Source organism: Pinus tabuliformis, chromosome X (genome assembly GCF_031772625.1).
Source record: "Pinus tabuliformis cultivar Carrire ecotype Pingquan chromosome X, CPIR1, whole genome shotgun sequence".
In the NCBI taxonomy this organism is placed as follows: Eukaryota; Viridiplantae; Streptophyta; class Pinopsida; order Pinales; family Pinaceae; genus Pinus; species Pinus tabuliformis.
The window spans coordinates 450,172,012-450,195,592 of NC_142308.1; the positions used below are offsets into that span (position 1 = coordinate 450,172,012).

Below are 23,581 nucleotides of genomic sequence, written 5' to 3' on the forward strand. Positions count from 1 at the left end.
CACAAATTTTGGTGTTTGCAGGTGTTAAGGTCATTGATAAAATTTGGGCAAGTTTGGCAATCTTCTTCTAGGCCTAGGGCCATTGGTTTGCTATCTCTAAACTCTCTACTTATCTCTGTTTTGCTACAATAGTCATATCTCTTTCTAATAGTGGTAGAAATTTAAATTCGAATGCCCTAAACACACATATAAGTTGCCTAAACACACTAAGGAATTAATTGCATAAGTTGGGCATCCATCATTGGGCTTGTTTTATGTCTTATTGTTGACTGCCATAAATGTAATCAGATCTGATATAATAGTGGAAAATTGCATCTTAAGAAGGCTAATGCATCTAAATTGTTGAGTTGGCAAAGTTTATTTGATAGTTGGGTTTCTATTGCTTGCATTGGACATCTTACTTTGTAATAATAATCTCACTGCTCCTCACTGTTTGCATTTGAAAGGAAGTGATAAGTAACTTGCTGTTGTCATAAATTTCTTTTGCTTGGATAATATTTCTTATGCTCTTGTAGTTCATTGCGGAGAAGATTTGTTCAAAATATTGGTAAGATTGGATAAGAACACTAATATTTGCTTGTCTCTTGCAAACTCGTTCATAATCTCTAAAAGATCATTAGCTTTGCACTAAATTATCCAAAAAAAAGGGTAGCGAAGTGCTTCAATCTTGACGGCAACAATGTTGACGAAGTTTGATGGCTAAAAGCTGGGATCATATGTGGCTCTGATACCAATGTAATGAACAAAGTTTGTACTTCTTGCTAAATACTCCAGAAGACTTGGAATATGAAAATATCCATTGAGGATACAAACATTGATATATATAAAATGTATGAAGAATGATGATACAATTGGGAATGAGGGTGTTGTATATATAGCCAAGTAAGTACCCTTTCACAAACAGGCATGTCTAAAGAGATATGCCTCTTTGTTTAACTAATTATTATTTAATTACATATTATTATGATTATTAGTTATTATCTATTTATTATTATTATTTTTACATAAATTATATTCATAACAGAAGTCTCCTCGAATCTTGTGCTGGAATTGACCTCAGTTTATGCGTTGGAAACTCAGCCTTAATCTCGGGCTGTTCCCTGCTCTCTTGGCCTGGAAACTTGTGTCAATTAGGTGGTCTTTTTGCTGTAGTTTCTCTCCTTAGCAAATGATTGTCTCAGCCTCTTCACCTTCAGCGAAATCTCCAACTCTTCTCCTCAACGAAAGCTATCTTAGCCTCCTCTTATAGAAGCTATCTCGACCTCCTCTTGTAGAATCTGTCTTAGCCTTCTCTTGTAGAAGCTATCTCAACCTCCTCATCTCCAACTCTACACTTGAAGAATGAGATCTCTCCTTTGCATTTTCTCCCTTTTTAATCTCTCTAATGAAGAGAATCCCCTATGATTAATGGCCAATATTAGATCTCAACTCTCCCTTATCAAGGCTGGAGATCTAATCTCCCATTGCTCCACTTTTCATGTCTCCCACTTCATTAATGACTTCCCCTAGTCACTTTATTAAGTTGTTGTACTATGTACCTTTTCTTATAAAGTCACTTTAAAAACATAAAGTAAGTTTACTAATATAAAGTACTGTGTACTTATTGAACCTCATAAATTGATTAAAAGTCACATGACTTTAATAACTCATAAAGTCACCCACTAAAAATGTGTCTCATGTGTTTTCTTAGGCCAAAGGAAAAAAGCACTCAAAAACACCTCCTTGGTACCCTTTTTCTCAAAATTCACTACCTTCTCCAAGACCTTACTCGACCTCAGATCCTTCTTGTTGTCCTCGACTTCCTTGTTGAGGAAACACCTTCATCAGTCAGCCCTCAAACTAGGGCTTGACCTTCCTTTCCTCTTTGGCTATGATCTTCTTAGTGTTGAAGAATGTAACTAGTGTCGGTCTTCATAATTGTATTTGAGTCATGATGTAATTTATATTATTAGCATGGGTTTCATGCTTAGTGTAGGTTAAGCCTCCATTGTAGACTTCTAGATTTATGTCAAGAGTCATAGTCTTTGTCATTATTATCTAGAGTCTAGACCCTTGTTGGTCTTTGTAAAATCAAGAAATAAATTTATTATTGATTCAAAAATGTCATTTTTGCCTCCTCCATCAAGTCGGCCCCAAGAAAGAACAAGTTGGCCTCATGAAGGGATTCATCTAGTTTGTAGAGACTATAAATATCATGAGCATTCGACCTATTGTCATATACACCAAGCAAGGATTTGATCTGCAATTGAAGTGTCAAGAAAAGGATGCAAAGTCGAGGAAATAAGGAATCTTTTGATAAGAGACAAGGCAAGTAAAAAGACCAAAGTTTTTGCCACACATGCGAGGGATTTAAGTACAATTGTAGGAGTTGAAGGTGCAGGTCAAACTTAGAAGTTGCAGGGTAGAAGCCGAGTTGCAAGATGACTTAATGTGAAGAAATTTGTGCTAAGGGCTGACTTGGTGGATGGAGGAACTTTATGTCTTGGTGTAGGTCAAATGGTCTTCGATTGTCTCAACTTGATTTGATTCTACTTAAGGAGGAATTTGACTGGGTTTTCCCCTTCATAAGGGTTTTCCCCTGGCTAAGCGGTCCACATTTGGTGTCCATTTGTCTTTGATGATCTTAATGTTTTTGGTCGTTGTTTGATGATAAAGAACATGATAATAACAAGGAAAAGAAGAATCTAAAAAGAATGTCACAAGCAACTATCAAGGTTAAGAGAAATAAAATGAAATATGCCCTAACTAAGCTGCCCTAGATTTCTCGACATGGTTCGGAGCTAAGGTCAAGGTTAAAGGCAGCTAGAAGATCACTAATGGTTGGAAATCAAAATTCTCATGTCTAGTCTTTAATACCGAGCTACCTAGAAGGAGAACCGAATTAAAATGACTCAATTCTGAACTTGATTAGACTGCAGACCTAGGTAATTAGGACCATAAACTAGACCTTAAATTATAACAGTTGAAGGAAGCCAAGTAGCATTTTGAAGGACCAAAAGTCTAGGCTACAAGCCTAGACCAAGCCGAGTCTCGTGTGAAAAGGATTGAACCTCTGTTCATAATTCCAAAGTCTGAAATAGTCTCAAAATCCAAAGTTCTGAAGTTAACACAAGATTAAGGTGACTGAGTTATATAATTTGAGGACTAAAGGTAGTCCTTAAATCTTGTAAAGAGATTTACCAAGACCGAACTATTCAAAAGCATTTATAGGACCGTCACAAAGCTACAGTCACCTCAAAATTAAAGAAGCTGAGACTCCTATGGAAGAAGGACGAGAATATATATATATATATATATATATATATATATATATATATAAGATCCGAGCTTCAGTAATAACATAAAAACCAACCTGGAAGCATCATAGTGCCTAACACAATAAGACCTGTTTTGAAGTCTAATCTGGTAGGACATAATCTCAGTCTTCTGAAGTCTTGCAAATTGTGGAACGATGAAAGGGATCAAGGTGTCTAGCCATATTGAATCAAGAGAAAACACCTAGCGTTTTGAGACCAGTTTGAAGTTCTTATCTAACTTAGGTATGTATTAATATTACTCCTTATGTTTTAGTTATCTAACAATTTGTCTTCAGTTTGCAAGAAAAAAGGCAACAAGCTCAATGGAATGTTCTTGTGAAATGTTTTTAAGGGTTTAGTTTCTTCTGAGGTTTACAAGTTTTTCATCATGATGAAGAATGTTAATATCTAGAGATTGTAAATTCTTGGTAGTACATATGAAAACATCATCCGCTTGTTCCCTCTTAGAAACCCTATCCCATCATGTCTAGGGTTTGTAAGTAATCCAAGATTTTGTGACTCAAATCCCTAAGAATTCATTTTCTAAATCATAAGGGAAACCTTAGAAAAATCATCACGCTATTGTTCTTGTATATTTTGGTGGTGCTTGTTAATAAAAGTACAGGTATATATTGAAGGAAGCAGAATAAGACGCTGTCATGACTCAGAGAGCTTCCTTCAATAAGGAAACCCTACAAGGTTTGTTGCAAGAGAAACTCAAGGTATGTAAAATTGCAAAATTTTTAGCAGATAAGAAGGTACAATCATTTCTGAAATTTGCTTTATATCACTGATTTTTTTCTTGTCTAGGGTTGCACTATAAAGATTCTTATGTTGTTAAGGATCACTGATCTTTAGATCAAATCAATCCTTATCGTACTATCTTTTACTCACTTTGGTAAAACCCTAACCTTTAGGGTTCACTGTAAAACCCTAGCCTTTTGATGCTTAGGGTATGTTAGTGGTAAGCCCTAATTTGCTTAGCGTTTATTGATAAAGTTTAGAACCTATGATGAAATCCTACTCTCTTGATGTTTAGGGTTTATTGATGTTATGAAACTTTAGCCTTTTAGGGTTTGTTGTTGATGTATATGAAACCCTAGTTTTTTAGGGTTTGGTGAATTAGGGTTTATGACAAATCCCTTGTAATAGTTAATGTAAGATCCTAGGAATGAAACCCTAGGTGTATGTGTTTTTGTATGCCTAAAATCCTTGTTTGGTCAAGTTATTATATATCTAACATTAAAGTTTTATGTATCTAGGGTTTTTACAATAAAACCCTAATAAAGATTGAAATTAATTCTATGGTATAATAATGAAAACCTTGGAAGTATAATGCTTTCGCTATGATTAGAATGCTAACTTGATTATCAATGTCTATGATTTAGTTTTGATAATAAAATATAGGGTTTATGACAAAACCCTTGTAGACATTGATATTCTAGGGCATGATAATGAAACCCTAGATATAAAATGCTTTCATTATGATTGAAATGCTAACTCGATATAGTTGTTGACATCTAAGATGGAATCTAGGGTTTGTGACAAAAACCCTAGCATAGATGGATGTGAAAGTCTAGGGTATGAAAGATGTAACCCTTGTTGATTATGGACCTAACTAGGTTTAGGTTTTGATATCTAAAGCTTGATTGTTTGATTGTAATAACATGCTAACCCTATTGTGATAAAGTTAACTTCATGCTCCTGTATATTTGTACTTGGTTGTACTTGTTGAAGATTTGTAGGTACATGATCTTCAAGATGTTGAAGATGTTCACCTACCTCATAATTGAAGATGACTTGATAATAATGATGAGCATGATGGAAAGAGGGAGCTGTAAGAATGATGATGACATTAAAGATGAATAGATGATCTTGTTGCCATAGAAAGAATAATGTTCCTGAAGGAAAGAAGCTTTGAAAGATTGAAGTTTCGTATATTTGTACTTGGTTGTACTTGTTGAAGATTTGCAGGTACATGATCTTCAAGATGTTGAAGATGTTCACCTACATCATAATCGAAGATTACTTGATAATAATGATGAGCATGATGGAAAGAGAGAGCTGTAAGAATGATGATGACATTAAAGATGAATAGATGATCTTGTTGCCATAGAAAGAATAATGTTCCTGAAGGAAAGAAGCTTTGAAAGATTGAAGTTTCTCCGATGATATGATGATATGGATAAAAGAGCCTATGTGTTTGGAAGAAAAAGGCTTTTGTTATAAAGAAGAAGCTTGGATAAAGAAAGGTTATTGTTGTCGCTTAGACTATACAAGCATGGTACGACAACGACTCAGGTCGAGGGCTGTCACCCTGATTCCCGACCTCTTTGTTCTAGCTGCCTGCCTGCCAACAAGCTATGGGGGCAATCCCTAGGAAAGAAGGAAATGAGAGACAAGTTGGTAACCAACGAGTCTGAGAGACACGATTGAATGGCCTAGCCACTTGGTTTTGGACTTAAAGATTAGATTAGATTTAAATGTGAAACCGGTGCCTTATGGAATCAACTTCTTGCTTATTATCAATTTGATGCCAAGTAAACAGATGAACAATTGTTGCTTGGATGCTTGACTATCCTAGATGAAGTGCAAATCCTACAAGCTAGGTGAAATGCAAAATCTTGGTTGATTTTAAGTTATATGCCTATTCTCATTGTAAACTTCCTCTTAAATATTTTGGAACTAGTCTCTAGAGTAGGTTGTGGGATAGAAGCCAACGGGAAGCAATCAGAGGCTTGATTAACGATACCTCCCCCTGTGTTCTAACCACCCGATGCCTCCGGTGCTGCAGAGACTGTGGCTTTGACGACTGCAAGGTCACCATGTTAACTACTAAAGAGGTGCTAAGCCCCTCAAGCTAAATTGAAAAAGGTGGTCCTATTCTCTATCAACCAAGTTATCAAGCTTATGCTTGGAGGTAATTTATTAATGCAAGAGGCTTTCCCTAGTATGCAAGTGCAAGAGATAAATGCTCTTAAGGTGAGATTAATTAATTTGTTAAGTACTTAATGACAATGATTTTCAATTAAGAACAATAAGGTACTTAAACAATAAACGAATAAAATCTCAACGACGAGAAAGTGTTCAAGCTTAATAGTGCTAGACAAATGCTGCAGTAAGACAATTTCTCAAAGACAAGATTAATGCTACTTAAGACAATTAACAATCTCCAAGATTATAATCAATAAATCACCAATATACCACTTAGATACAAGAGACAAATTTAAATCTCTTATCACAATTATGATCAGAATAGCATCCATAAGAGATATCCAATTTAACAATGAGCAATGAATCCACTCAATGACAATAATGACAATGAGAAATTAAGAGCATTAATCCACAATGTCACTTAGAGAAATTAGCCAATTAAACACTTATCAACTTGATTAGAGCACTTGTGTGAATGCAAGAGTGTAAAAGATGCTAATGGCTAAAATAAGCCCAAATCACTTCAACCATGAATGATTATGAATTGTAAAATTTCCTTACCCAATTTTAGAGACTTATATGTGATTTATTATTGCTGCAACCTTGTATTCAGAGGTCTGCAATTTTATATCAGCAGTCAAGAAATGATGCAAGATGCCAAAGATAAGCTAGAAAATCAATGCATTTAACTTCCAATGATATTCACTTGATTATAGGACTGCTTAGACACTATAGATCATATTTATTATGCTCAGATCAGACCTCAAAATGATGTATATCAGATCTGTAATAACTCAGAAAATTAGTGATTCAGTCTTTAATAAACCAACAAGGTGCCTAAATATTAATGCCAAATAAGCTCCAATGATTAGCTAATCAATTTGAGTGATTTTTAGATGATTTTCAGTCAATTTTGATGATTCTTATTTAGTTTATATGACTGCATAAATGGCTGTAGCAAATATATCAGATCTGGAAATTGCCCAACAGTCCTCAAAAATAACTTATATGCAATCAATTTAACCACAAGATTAATGTTCAATGCCTTAAGTGACTTGTTAATGAATTTAGGCTTATTTTATGTGTGTTTATGCCCTGAATACACTGCTGTAACAATTATATCAGACCTGAAACTTTCAGATCAGACCTCTACAATTTCAAATCAGACCTTGAAAATTATATGACAGCCAACATAAAACAATAAAATTGATAGATCAAACCCTTGTAATTTATTTTGATGTCTTGTATGAGTTATTAACTTAATGTGTGGGTTCTTTAGGCTTGTATTATGATGCCTATGCCACTGTTATATCAATATATCAGATTTGATATAAATTATGCAGTAAAAAATGAGAGATGAAGGCAATAGAAGCAAACCCTAAAGCCTAATGGCCTATGCCGAGTTTGGAGATGTGAGAGAAATCACTCCTCAACACTTGCACTCACAAAATGTTAGCTCAAAACCCAAATATTAGACCTTTATGACTGCTGCAATCACAAATTATTAGAGATAAAATGCCAATCCCTTGAAGAAACCCTTGTTTGCAATGAGATCTAGCCCTTGTAGGGCTTACAACCTTCTTAATGCTTGCAAAATAGGTCCCAAACACTAGCCTTTTAGGTTGGGTAAGGGCTAGGGCCTTCAAAAAATGGGTTTCTTCCCCAATTTGAAAATAAGCAACCTGCAAAAATGGGCTCAAAAACCCTAGACGTCTAGGGTTTTTAAGGGTTGGAAACTTCAAAAGTTTACTCCTTTCTTTGATCCCTTGAGAGATTTCACCTGTACAAATAAAAAGAAATTTTCCCAAAAACCCAATATATACAAAAATAAAATAAAAACCCCAAACCCCAGTTGCTGCAAAACAAGGGTTAGAAAAATTTATTTACAAAAAATTATCTTACAAAAATAATTTACAAATTATATACAAATATACAATGCTTGAGATTTTTTTTGAAAAATAGAATTTTTGTAGATCTTGACAATGGCTAGATGTATTTCGAAAGATAAATGTCAAACCACAGCCTTAGTGAAGTTAGAAAATCACATAAAATATTCAGAATCCAAACATAGTTGGCCTGTGCCCACAGTTTGTGAACTTGGAGCCCAAGGACTGGGGAACCTTGCAAACTCTATATATTTTCTCAAGAAGAAACCGTTAGAACATACAATGAATCAGATCACCTAAGATAAGCCCAAAACTTACCAATAGAATGTTCCTATCATCTACAAATGAAATAACGATTCAATTAATATTTGAAGCACAATATAGGAATGCCCATACCCAACACATACCACAAATCAACGAGACAAAGACACCATGAACTGCACCCCAAAGTCTTTTATTATGATGATCAAAACATTCCCAGTGGGACAATGGCTTTACACCAACTTTTACAAAGTTACATTAGAGCAAAGCTCAAGATCAAGATGAAAATAAAAGCAAAAAGCCTTCTATTTATAGAGAAATTCCTCCAAGTGGAAAATAACGACTAGTTGGCTTGTGTTGAAAAGTGTAACTAGGTTCGGTTTTCATAATGACTTGTGTAATTGTGATTTTATGTCATACCAGTACGCATGCATCTACCTGCAGAAGGCTACAACCTTTTCTCGTTCTCCAGCTTCTATTGGAAGGGAGCTACAACCCCCTAGCTCTTGTACTAGCTGCTATGTTTACCAGTATGTTGGCGCCGACCTATAGAAGGCTACAACCTTTACTCGTTCTCCAACTGCTACTAGAAGGGAGCTCCAACCCCCTAGCTCTTGTACTGGCTAATATGTTTACCAGTACGTAGGCGCCGACCTACAGAAGGCTACTACCTTCACTCATCCTCCAGGGACCACGTTTCATAAATTTTCAGACTGGATACTCCTAGTACACAACAACGCCATATGTAGGCCATGTTTCATCAAATTTTCATACTGGACCCATCAGTAACATTGAAGTTCAAAATCAATCACCACTGCAATACAACCAATCATTGAAACCCATCTACTCTAAAGCAAATCGTAATCAATCAATCTGAACCATCATATCACTGTCACCAGAACACAGCGCTAGACCCAGAACTCTGCATCAACAACTAGAACCAACTGCAACTTCAAAAATCATATGTCAGAATGTATACGCTACTTAGAAGTGCCGAACTAGCATGTATATGCGTCTTCACCAAGGCAAACCAACGTATAGATCTGCAAACAATAACATATAATTTCGTAGCTATTCCAGACTTCAGACATACTGTTATGTAAAAAAAGTAGTTAATTTTAGGTTTATTATTTAATTTAGGTTTAGTTAGACGAAAGGGCACGATCATAAGATCATGCCCTTTCCTAAAGGGTGTCCCTGGCGGTATATAAGCCAGGCAACCCACTGTAAACATCATCATCTGTAATTTCATATCTTAATAAAATATTTTTATATATAAATTCTGGGTATCAAACATTTTCTGTTTCATCTGGTATCAGAGCCAGTAGATCACTGCCTTCGCTTCCGTTTGGTGCTACGCTGCCTCAGTCATTGTTTACAGCGTCCAGCATCCACGTACCAGCGTCTGTCATAAGTTCCTGCTGTCTCACTGCCGCCATTTGCTATCCCCGAGTCCGCAAATCCGCATTCCGCCTACAACAAAACCACACTCACACTTACGCTAGCTACCACATCCGCAATCCTTTATCGCTGCCGCCAATTCCGTCAGACATAACCCTCGCAAATTAAAAATTTAAGCATACTTGGTGGTGCAGTGTCTATAGCCATTGTCCCCTGATAGTATAGTAGTGGCCTCTGTCTTCTTGTCTCGGTACTCAAACTGTGTTCTAATTCTTGTGGTTGCAAATCAGAAGTAGACACTGCTACATTCAACAACCATTCACTGTACCGCAGTGATAGCTATCATTTAATTGCAACAGTCGTTCCCAATTATATATAAAACCCTCTACTGCTGCCATTTATCTCTGTCCTTCCTGCATTCACTGCTCGATTTTGCAGTTGTCACCATCAATTCCATTTCCTCCTTGCTTGTTCGCTGCCACACTCTGTTGATTCAACCACCAACACAGTTCACTGCAAATTCTGTGTTATCCATTGATTCTACAGCCACATAGTTCACTGCAAAATCTGTGTCACTCATTTAATTTGCAACTTCATTCGAGCCCAATCGGATCTATAGACCATACGAATAGTTGTGCCGTTCCATTTCAATATATATATTTATAACATATATATAACATATATAGTTATAATATATATATATATATATATATAACATATATTTATATTAAATATTTATATATTATATAACATATATTATATATAATTTATTTATATATACGTATATTATATAGTTATATTATTAATTCATATATATGTTATATATATATGTATTTCATAACTTTATTTAATTATATTATATATTATATATAATATATATAATTTAATTAATTAAATTTATTTTAATTAATTAAAAAGTTATATATATATATATATATATATATATTAATTTAATTAATTAAAATTATTTTAATTAATTAAAATTTATATGTATAAAAATTATTTTAGCTAATAAAAAAAAATAGGGGGAGGAAAAATATTTTAGCTGGCAAATAAATACACGCCTCCGCAAACCCACTCAATGTCGACAATGAAAATGGCAGATTTCCAAAAAAGGTTGTTGGATGCAGAGCATAAGATAAATAACAACCACGACGAGGTCAGTAAAAGATTAAATGACGTCGAGAGCAAGCTTGGGGAGCAAGCAGACAAAATAAAAAATCTTCAAGATACGACGAATCAAATAGAAATAAAGATGGAAAATTACCATGTCCAGACAGAAGCAGGGATCATAGAGGTCTTATCAATGCTGAAAAGTCTGTGTAAAAGATCGAATTGTACACCCGAACAACTACTAAAAGAAGGTGAAGAGAATCAAGAACACATCTCGTCAGATTCAACTAATTCCACAGACTCTCATGACAAAGTTGAATCCCCAAAAAAATCAGCGACACCCCACCAAGAAGCGAGTAACACAGCCTTTACAAACAAGCAACTCTGGGATAACTTACCAATCAACACCCTTTTTTCGCTCAACCAGTAGCAACATACCAGCGATGGGCAAAATTCGAGATGCCTAAATTCGATGGAAACGAAAAAAACAATGTTGCATGGATAAATAAAGCAGAAGAATACTTTGAGATATATGACATCACTGACGATGACGAAAAGCTCAGACATGCATCCATGAAAATGGAAGGAGAAGCATATAACTGGTATATGTGGTGGAAAAAAACAACACACGTCATTAGCTGGAGAAAATTTAAAGATGCTTTTTTAAAAAGATTTCAAGGTGTAAAAGAAGAAGAGTTCTTTTCAAAACTCATCAAATTACGACAAAAAGGGAGTGTGGACGAATACACTCAAGAATGGGAGACCTTAGTAACTCGAGTGCCTGGGTTATCAGAATCTCGTTTAATTCAGTCATACATCTTGGGACTTAAAACCCATTTACAAGTAGAACTTGAGATGCATGACATTTCATCAATAGAAGTAGCAAGACGAAAAGCAAAAATAGCCGAAAAGAAATTCGAACAAATATTTTGGTCAAAAGCCGAAAAAACATATTCAAGACGAAGAACACCTCAGTATGCAGACGCAAAAAATACAAGATATGTTCCACCACATCGTCGTGAAGATGAAAAATCTAATGTGGAAGCGCAAAGGATAAAGGAGGGTAAATGCAAGCGCTGTGGTGAAAAGTGGGATCCCAAACATAGGTGTGTTAAAGGAAAAGAACCAAAAAACCTATATAATTGTGAAGCAACCAATGACTCAAACAGTGAAGATTTTGACATAGAAGAAACAGGAGATGCCCTAGAATTCTCACCAGAACTAGATGATGGAAGTATTCCACAAGTGTCATTATCAGCTATGACAGGTATATCACAACCTCAGACTTTAAAGTTAAAAGGACACATAAAGAAGAACAACGTAGTGGTTCTCGTCGACTCTGGAAGCACACACAATTTTTTAGATGCAACCGTGGCAAAGAGACTCAATATCTTTTCATTTCCCTTACCAAACATGAAAGTGATGGTAGCTAATGGTAAGAAGATTGAAAAGGTAGGGAAATGCCATAAGGTCAATTTGCAGATTCAAGACTTTAATCTAGAGTCTCCATTCTTCACGGTACTGTTAGGAGGAGTAGATGTAGTCTTAGGTATCCAATGGTTACGAACTTTAGGTACTTATGCCGCCAACCATCAAGTACAATTTATAAAATTTAAATGGGGAGGTCAGAAGTACAAGCTACACGGATTCCAAGCACCAGAAAATCAAGTTGTATCATCATCTCAGATGATGAAACTAAGTCGAAAAGGAGCACCCGCTTATGTAGTACAATGTCACCAGTTAGAGATGTTATCTGCAAATATGACCAAAGAAGAGTCACCAGAGATACAAGATTTGATTCGGAAGCATGAAAAAGTATTTCAAGACCTACCTATGAAGATGCCGCCTAATAGGGAAATTGAGCATACAATAGAAGTCAAGGCAGGGTCAGACCCTGTCAACATCAAGCCATACCAATATCCACATCACCAAAAAACGGAACTTGAGAGATTAATCCAAGACCTTTTAAAATGTGCGGCCTTGATCATCTTGGAATATCTGATCAAGTGGAAGGACTTGCCCGAAGAAGAAGCTTCTTGGGAGAATGAAGCATTTTGTCAACAACATCCGTCGTTACGTATGCTTTGAGGACAAAGCATTCTTTCGAGAGGAAGGCAATGTTATGTAAAAAAATTAGTTAATTTTAGGTTTATTATTTAATTTAGGTTTAGTTAGACGAAAGGGCACGATCATAAGATCATGCCCTTTCCTAAAGGGTGTCCCTGGCGGTATATAAGCCAGGCAACCCACTGTAAACATCATCATCTGTAATTTCATATCTTAATAAAATATTTTTATATATAAATTCTGGGTATCAAACATTTTCTGTTTCACATACCCAGATCATAACATATAAGGGATAAAACTTGTGTTAGCATTCAAATCTAGCCCATCCATTATCAGATCATACTATGATAAGTCATTTCAAGTCTTATGATTTTGATCCAACATTTTATCCAAGGGTGCACAATATATTTCAGATCTATATCATAACCATAGCCCTTACAACATAAAATATTCTTCAGATAGAAGTATTCATGAAAAACCCTTGCACACCTAGTCCTTTGATCTTCTCCTCCTTATATACTTAGAGCCTTTTTCAATACCTCGGACCAAAACAACACTTAGAACCTGTGGTATTCTTAGACAAGATCAAGTAACCATTATTCCGCTCAATATTGTGGGCTAATACCATGGTATGGACCCTTGGTATTCTTTAACCTTAATTTTCCATCCCATACACGCTTTTCCTCTTGTGAAAGTGCGTGCATACGTATACGCTCCTTTTGTTCTGTGAACTCGCTTGTATACGCTACTTGGACTAGGTGAACCAACGTATACAACTTAAAACATTCATTTTCTTCAATTGCTCGAGTTTGATCTGCAATCCTTTGTTCCATCATCTTGTTCTTCTGTGCCATTTCTCTGTTACCTCTGAATTGACCTGTTACAATGTGAGTTGCCCTTTATTAATTCTAAACTGACCTGAGAGTGGGTTGCCATCAAGGACAACACATGTACCATAATGCCAACAGGGGATTCCTTGAGGATGTGTAAATCCAAGAGGGGAATGATCCTAAAAGGACATACTTTGTGAACATCTGGATAGAGTATGTGCCTTGAGAGACAATGATGAAGGTGTGTAAATCATTGCCTCCCCAGCGTTGTGCTCTAATCTAGTGGAGAGATAGAGCTATTAGTCAAGGCCTTTCTATATGACAATGCTGGTTGATATGATGCACTAATATAAGTTGAAAAAATAGCTTATGAGGTGACTTACCATTCTGACTCTTCTTATGAGAAGTCTTCAGTATGATAATGTCCATGTACCTTCTATGTATTATGAATACCTCCCTAGTTAAGAGGGAGTATTGAAATTTGTAACTAGGTTCGGTCTTCATAATATCTTATGTATTCTTGATTTTATGTATTTGATGTAAAAGAGAAAGAAAATTTATTATTGTTATTTTATATAGCATGGGTTTCATGCTCTAGGTAAATTTGTTTTAGGTCAAAGCACCCATTGTGTGCTTCTAAGTTTTGTCATAGAGTCAAGGAGTCAAAAGAGTCATTGTTGTATGTAATAGACCCTATTGGGCATCTTGTATCAAGTCAAAAGAATTTATTTGAGTCAAAATTGTGTCAAAAGTCCCTCCAAGACCAAGTCGGCCTACAAGAGAACAAGTCGACCTCATGAAGGGTAATTCAACCTCCTTAGAAGCCTATATATAAGAAGCAGTCGACCTCATTTGAAGGATATCATCCAAGAAAGTTCGATCACTAGAAGAAGAAGTAGAAGAGCAAGAAAGAGGAGCGAAGGACAAGACAAGGACTAGAAGACAACAAAATTTGAAGTTTTTGGGTCAATCTCTCTCACACGTGTGAAGAGGAAGCTAGGGTTTCTACAACTACATAGGACGAAATTTCAGATCTCCAAGGTCAAGATCCGTGATCAAAAGACAAGACATATCATCTATTTGTTCAAGAAAGAAGAAGCAAGCCAAGTGGAGTAAGGAGGCCTAAAATAGCCTATCTATCCCACATGTGCAAAGTTGCAGCTCCTATAGAAGGGCTGAAAAGTTGCAGACTTGCAGTAAAGGCTGAATTGTTGCTGAGAGTCGAAGTTGCAGAAAGTTGTTGGGGTCGAAGTTGCTGGAAGGACAAAATTTGTTGCTCATCTATAAGGAAGGTTGACTTGGTCTTGGAGGGTTCTCTGTCTTTGGTCTAAAGGTCTTGGAATTCGTAATTTGAAGATTCTACAAGAAGAGAGGATTTAATTGTGGGTTTTCCTCTCTAGGAAAGGTTTTGGCCTTGGCTAGCAACCTACATCTTGTGTCCATTTGTTCTACTGATCTTCATGTTTTGGTAGCCGTTTGATGATAAGAACACAATAATAATCTAAAGAAGAAGAAGCTAATTTTGAATACTACAAGTTGAAGTAAAGAACATCACAGGCAGTTATCAAAGTAAAGAGAAATCACCCTAATCTAGCTGCCATAGATTTATCAATAGTGTTAAGGGAGTTTTTAATTGAAGTAGTTGTGATGTTAAGGTGATGATAGGGCTGAGCCCTATTGTGGACGAAGCTACAATAAGAATAGGGCTATTGTGGACAATTTTTATGAAAGGCCTTTGGGCTACACAAGGTGAGTGTTTATTGCAAAGGTTGATAGGCCATAGGAAGTAGACCTTCAAGGTTGTAAAGGCTTGTTTGGTTCAAATTGTGTTGAAAATATCTATGTAGCCAAAAGAAATCTACAGTGCTGAGGACAAGCTACCATGTAGGTAAACCTTCTCTTTGAACATATAATAAGCCTAAGTAGTAACAATTGAACAATGAACAACAAGAGTTGAGGAAGCTGAAGTGCCAGATGGGAAGACCTCTTTTTGATCAAATATGAAGAACTTCCATGTAGGAAATCAAGTCTAAAGAGCCAACACAAGAAGTCTAGTTGAAAAGAAAAAAGTTAAAGAGTACAAGTCAAGTGGGTGTAATCAAGCTTGAAGGCGCAAACTTGATGGTTGCATGGTTAGATGACAACACACTGAAGAATTTTCTGAGGACCAGAAGTTATTGATGACAGATCTGAGGAGCAACTTGAAGATGCAGGTTTGTTCCTACAGTTTGTTTAGTGCTCAACTGGGTGGGATTGGTGTGCCCTGTAGGTTGGTGCGTACATTTGCTGAGTTGGTGCAACCAGGGGAATGAAATCTCCTGTAGGTTGGTGCCTGTGAAAGTTGTAAGTTGGTGCTTACTTTGTACAAGGAAGCTTACAAAATATTTACAAAGAAAAAATTGTATAAGTGTTTCTTATTTAAAGATCTACATTTCATGATTTATGTGCATCAAATGTGTTAAAAGATAAAAATAGTTAATAATGAAATATTGATTCGCTCCCCCTCTAAGTTTTCCAAGAATTTGTATCAAAGTCGGTACCTTTAGACAAAACCTAACAATTGGAAGGTAGATCTCAAAAACAATGATGGCAAAGTGGAGAAGGCGTGACTCCAAACCCCGAAAGAAGTCTCCTCCATAGCCATGAATATAGAATCTTTTAAAGAAGATGAAGACAATCGGAAGAGTCAGTCAGATCTTGAAGAAGTTTACACGAATGATTTTGAAGTAGAATTTGTGGCTGTTCAAGAACAAATAGTCACGCTAAAAAAAGAAAAGAGAAGGCTTAAAGAGCATTTGCAAATCCTTGAAGAGAAGAGTCAGAACATTGATGAAACAAAGTTTTTCTCTTGAGAAGTCAAGCAACAAAATTAGAAAAGAGAGAAGAAATGTTGACAATTCACCTAAAGGGAAAGGTTGAGGATTATGAGAAGCTAGAAGTAGAATTTGATCAAAAACTAAAAGAGCAAGAGAAAAAATTTGAAGTTGTCATCTCCTTGAAAATTCAGCTAGAAGACGCTAAGAGTACAAAAGAAGTGATGAAATTCGAGCTGAAGGAAAAAGAAGAAAATTGTGAGAAACTTGAAGTAGGAATTGTCATGGGTGCTGATGTTTGCAGAAATTCTGGACCCTTTCTGATTTTATATTGATGCCGATGTTTGCAACATTGAAATAAACAATTAGAAACTTACAGTACTACTATAGTGAGACCAATGTTTTAAAAACCGGAACCGGTGACCGGACCGGTCCACCTAATGAACCGAGTTTCGAACCGGAACCGGTCGAACTGGGACTGGTCAGGTCTAAATGAACCGGTTTAAAAAAATACATTAAATAATTAAATTTTAATGAAAAAAACTGTTTTTAAGATTTAAAACCATAATTCCAAGCCAATAGAAACAAAATATGCAAGGTTTTCTCATCTATATACCATGTAAAGGTGAATATATCAAAATGGCATCGAGTGCAATACATATCCACAACAAAATACATAATCAATGAGGCTCTAAATGGCCTCTAGAGTCCGAAAACAATGCTCTAAGCTATGGGGTCACTGAACTACTACAAGTCTACATATCAGTGATCAACAACATGATCACTCCTCATCATGATCAAACTCATCACCACTACTAAACAAGAGATCATCAACATGAGCTACATAAATAATATGCCTCCGAGTTTGAGGACTCCTAAAAATCCTCTACAACTTTAGTAGTAGTAGCAAAAATAGACATCAAAACTACAAATCACTAATCAACATGGTCACTCATGAAAATCATCATTGGTTCAACGCTACTAGAAATACATAAACATCATCAACAAGAGATACATTAATATCATCTAGCTCAAAGTCTTCAGACTTGGATTGCTCAACCTTATAACATGATAGAAATTGAAAAGGTTTAACATGCCTAACCAATGATTTTGGTTTGAGTGAAGGGTTCATCTTCTCAACCTTATAATGTGGTAGAAAAAGATGAGCATGCCTAACCAGTTGTTTTCCTTTGAGTGAAGGGTGCATTCTTGTTAAGGCCATGGTAGAGGAGTTCAACAATCAGTACCACCAACATCAACAAAGTTCAACATCAATGCCACCACGATCAAGGTTCTTAAAGGGCTTCATGCTTTTGATCAAATGCCAATCTCATACCCTCATGCATGATAGTATCAAATGGAAACATTGCAAATCCCCAAACCATGAAATCCTGAAAACCGTTAAGTCTGTTGAATTTTGAGTGAAATCTAAAATTCTAGTTTCTCCATATGAAATCCAATGAGGTCGAAACCACTCTCAAACATCCTGAGTCATTTCATGGCAATGGAAAATATAAGTAAAAGGATGAAAATGAAAATTAAAGGAAATGTCACTTGCAAAGTTGCTTAACAAGATATTATGGATAGGTTGAAGTGAACTTTTTATTATGATGTAGCGTAGGTTCAAAATCATATTTGTTTTTATACATGCTCTAAATCCAAGGAGTAGGGGACTTCTCTAATGTTGTGACATTATTTGATAGGAGATATTGACAAGGGTGCATTGTTTGAGTAATGGAAGTTGCATGTGTTAAGAAATTGTAGGCACTTTTTCTTTCGTCTCTTGCTAGTTGCAATTTTGTGGAAATAGGGCAAGATTTTGATTGCTCAATCTTTTAAACTTACAGACATCTAACAATTTATACTTGAAAATAATTAAGTTCATGATGGGAATTTAAATGGTCCATCATTCATCCCTAGTTTTAGCATGATTTTTCCCTCATTATGACATTTTTGGATGTTGATGATTGTAGCAGTGGATGGGTACATTTGCATAGGCTAAGTGTCAAGCATGTAGGAGTAGTCCAAGACCCTCGTAGGAGCTTGCTTATGCTGAGTAAGTGTCTATTATGATCTTTTTGCTAAGTCTAATTTAGGAAAAGCACATTGATAAATAATTGATTAATGTTGGCTATTGGGCTAAGGTTTTCTAAGGAAAAGTGAATTATTCATGTTAGTGATCTAGATCTAATCTCAACTATTGATCTCAAGTGGGTTAAGGTTTAATCCTAACCATCTATCATTTTGGAAATTAGGGTTTGAGATTTAGCTCAGTGAATAATTACATGACATCCTAAGGGAAAAAGAAAGACACAAGTCAATTGCAAGTGATTTGTAGATTTTAGAGAGATATTTTCTCAATTGAGTAGTAAGAGACTCAAGGCAAAAGAGAGGGAACAATTTGTAGCTGAGAATTTCATTGGACAATGAGACTTTATGAGTTGGTGAGCATTAGATTCACATAGGGTTGAGATTTAGCTCTTGGAGAGTTGCATGAGCTAAGGACCTGTGCAAGAAGGCCGCAGCTGTGACGACTAATTTGAGTCTGGGCTACATGTGTGGATGGTATAACTCATAGGTTGCACATGTGCCGACTATGAGAGAGGAAGGCTACATGTGGGTGTAGTTCGGGGTTTTTTAGGACGCTGAGTTCTCTAGGTTTTAATTGTTGTAAAAAATTGTATTTCTCTTTTGGCCAATTTACATGTAAGGGAACCCTTATTTATTTTGAGAATAAAAGTGAAGGATAAATTGGAGGGTTTATAATTTTTGTTGTCAATTTTTGTTTGTTTGTTTGCTAAGTTGTGTGAGTCCTAAGATGATTGCACGCTTAATGTTTAGCTTGAGAAACCACGACCCAGGGGCATCTAAGTCATCAAAATCACCTGAGGATCACACCTAGTCTAGGCCACACCAACCCTTAACATCGCTGGATTTTTGCCCATGGAGTTTCGAACTAGTGACCTTCACATCACAAAGTGCCTTAATAGTACACGCCATCACCATCTATTCTATGCCCCATGGGTTGCTGTCAAATTTTATTGTTAAAATACAAGTTTATTATATTTAGCAATTTCAGAAAATATTTACTGGGTTAAGAAATGCTTGGGATATAAATCAGATCTAGTATTCAAAAAATCAACACTTTTGAGTCTTAATCTGTAAAGGAAATGATAGCATGTTAGAAACATGCTCCTGTTGTTTATTGCTTGCCATGAAATAATGTTTAAATATTCACTTGTATCTGTCTTGTAGGTGAGTTGTGTGTTACAAGTTCTACTTGCATTCAGAGTGTAGATGAGATGGTTTTGATGATTGTCAAAAGGTTAATGTGCTACAGGTCAAAAGGGGTTGAATGTAATTTGTAACTAGTAATTATCTTATGGATTAGTTGGATGATTGAAGTTGCAACCCACTAATCCTTATGGTTCAACTTTCAAGTGACCTCCCCCACTTGAATATCTTTTGAAAGGCCCCAATCTTCACATTCAACGACGTGAAAAAATAGAGAAAATGTCTTTAACCCTAGAAGTCGACGTTCTCATCTTTTGCATCGTCCCTTACAAGGAATTCTACATAGATTAGGAGATGTATGTTTGTTATGCTTTTAATTGAAACTTTACTCAGTAGTTTGGCATACCGGATGAGTAATAGTCAAGCGAGTTAATTGTATGTGCAATGGTTTTTGGAGTGAATATTATGCATTCTGGAAGGATAAGTTTTCTTTCTTGTATTCTTTGTTTCTTTAGTCTCTAGGGAGACACTCAACAAAGGCTTTCTTGGTTACTAAAACTGGGGGGTTGTTATTGCTCCTGCCAAGTTTGATTCCCTAAGGTGACATGCTAGCTCATTGTGGGCCATCCAATCTGTGCAAGTGTACAAAGTAATGCGGTTGGGGTAAGATGCAAGTCCTCAATGAATTTGGTAGAGTTTATACCCCCAACTCACGGCCACTTAGCGAAATGTTTTTATGGCTGTTGTGAGATGCACATGCTTATATGTAGTAAATTCCCACATTGGGGAAGGTGTGTTTTACATTGTTCATTGGAAGCATCTACCACAAAGAGAGTTCTAGGGAAATGAAGGTAGGAATAAAAAGGCTTAAAACACGCTTTGTGCTTTCGATTTGCTGTGTAGTGTCTTTGTGTTGGCACTTGATGCATGTAGAGGGTTGTCAGTTGGTCGGGTGCCCTTCTCAACATGGGACAAACATGTGATAACATTTCTTTTTTGGATGTTTATTTCCACAATAATTTTTGTTTCATCGCATTTTGAATACCTTGGCATGAACACCAGAAATTAGTCATTGGTATTCTAGTTTTCTTATTTTCAAGATTGTTGTATTAGACCAAGGCTTTGAAGATCAATTTACAAGACTACGAAAATTTTGGAGATTGACTATAGAGTTAAATATCTTTTCATCTCCCTCTATCAAGCTTTGATTCAAGATGATGCATATCATAAATGTACAACCAAATCAATTGTGTTTATTTTTCTCTATTTGTATATTTAATGTTACCTGAGTAAAAGACCATTGCACCAATAATCTTTGACCATTTCCTCTCTTTGCTGTCTTCATGCTTCATACTGCCATCGTGGTTAATCCAATGATATTCATAATGCATAATGTTGGAACTCCATTAAGTCATCTTAGTTTTGGAGTATAAAACCCAATCATACATCCTACTATTTTAGTTTTCATTTTATTATATAATATTACTTGAAGCCTAATCAATCAATATTAGCAGTGATTTTCCTATGCAGCTGTGATTTTTTTATTTTATTTTAATCTTTGAATTAGGTTGGTGAACGTGTATTTTATTTTACTTTAATGTGCAAAAAATACATAACATTACTCTTCCTAACATAAGTAAGAAGTGTTAATATCTCCACCTTGACCACAATCTTAGCAGCTTCTACATCCCTATGGAAAATGCTGATTTTGGGTTGAAGCATGAACTCCCAATTTTGCTTAGACCTTTGCAGTGCCACTCAATGAAAGTGCAGGCATGCGTCCCCATCGAATGTACCTTGACATTTCCTTTTCCATAAAAAGAGATCCTATCAACTGTATGGTAATGTTAGTAACTTAGTATGTGTAAAGTTTAAATCGGATTTGTTGGGTCCTCTGTGGTTCCACATTGGTGATTGTTAAGTTGGATTGTGGTCCTACAATTATGAGTTAGGGGAAACAAACTGAACCTTGTGAATATATACGAATCACTAGAGTCATTTTTATTAGATCACATGATGAATTGAGCTTATCGTTGAGGAGTGGAGTGTTTTCCCTTGGCTTTCTGCATTATAATTCTCGTGTTCTTGGTTGCTCTTATGATCATATTTATTGGTTATTTTTATTGTGTTGATTATGGCTAAATTATGGAAAATCTATGGTCCATTTCATGTATGGTATTAGAGTGTAGATTTGTGTAGGAATAAAATTCCAGTCCTATGATTGTTAGATGAAATGATTGAGTGATGCTTGTGCTTATGCAGAATAACATTATGGTGTCTTCACCTTTAACGTGATTATGATGCATGAGGTTTATAATAATAAAAAGGTTGAGACTCAGGCTTCCCCCCGTTCCTGGCTGTTTACTCTTTTAGCACGAACCAGGATGGGCGAGAGACAGATCTTCACTCACTTTTGATTTATGACAAATGAAACCAATTTCCAGAAACGGATAGCTGGAATTTGGAAAGCCAGTTCGTTCAAGCCGTTACATACCATTCTTGGATTGTTTTTAAGTATGGGCATAGAGAGGAACTTCTTTTGTGGAACCTTGCCTCTCTTCAAACTAACCTTGCCTTCTCAACCTTAGTAGCATAAATTTCTGGAAAGCAAGTTGGTCACTATGACCCCTCAGTGAAACACAGATAGAAGCATACATGCATTGAATTGTTATAATGATCCATTGAAAATGTGCTCTATTGTGCATGTTTAAGATTTGAGAGAAGTTGGCCCAAATTTTCATCACTAGCACTGAGTTTCAAGAATAGTTTCTACTTAAGCTAATTATCTCAACACATACTCATCTATGCCCTAGCGCTAGATCTGAGGGTGCATTTTAACAAAAATAATTGATAACATATGCTGAGCATGTCCTCTTTGTTGGTTGATTTTTATTTTTTATTAATTATTATTGTGGGGGGTTGAGGGGGTTTTAACTTGAAACGTGGACCACATCCCCGTTGCAGCAAATTGTTTTTGGTTTTGGTGTCATTCCCCAACAGTGCATCTGGGTGCAGCTGAGACGCACTGCCTCTGTCTCATACTGATCTGATTTGGTTTGTGTTCTAAATTCTAATAAGATACTGCATTTTTTTGCATAGATTCTTCATTGTAGAGCATCTGTCTCTCGTGGGCACTACCCTTGCGGATTGTGTATCTATTTGTAGCTTTGTATCTTGTAAGGTTTACATTTATAAAATTCTGCTTATCCCAAGATGTTTCTCAACAAGAATCTTCATATAATTACTGCTACTATAATCCATTCAAGAAAGCTTGTTGTGTGGAATATTTGATCGAGAGGACTGATGAGGCTCATCAAGACATGGTTTATAGAAATTTTATACTTTATTTCAGATCTTTGTTTGATCAAGGTTCCCACATTTCAACTCTCTGTTACTTGTGAATTTCAAGGTAGCATTGACAGGAAAACATCTTGAGATCAATTTTAAAATGAGCACGGAGACTTGATTTCTATTGTCAAATCCAAATCTCATGGGGTCTCCTTTATTTTTGGCTTGATTTTGTGAACTATTTGTGCATTAAATGGTAATTCTTACAAATTGCAGTGATATGTGTCAGAATGAAAACTGTTCATATATCTCCAAACAGTGGAATGAAGCAATTCCATTTATGTCTACCTGAATTCCAGTTTGAGGACATCAAATGTAAGCCTTGTGGTGACATCAACTAGTAGAGAGCAAAAGTGATGGTCTCTAAGCTGAAGATCAACGGCTTGAGTGGCATTCTT

General features: G+C 35.9%; 1 protein-coding gene across 2 annotated transcripts in view; it reads left to right on the forward strand.

Annotated features, from left to right (window-relative positions):
- EYE (conserved oligomeric Golgi complex component-related / COG complex component-like protein) overlaps positions 1-23,581 on the forward strand; it is a 175,614-nt gene that overhangs the window by 150,350 nt on the left and 1,683 nt on the right. The window lies entirely within an intron of this gene.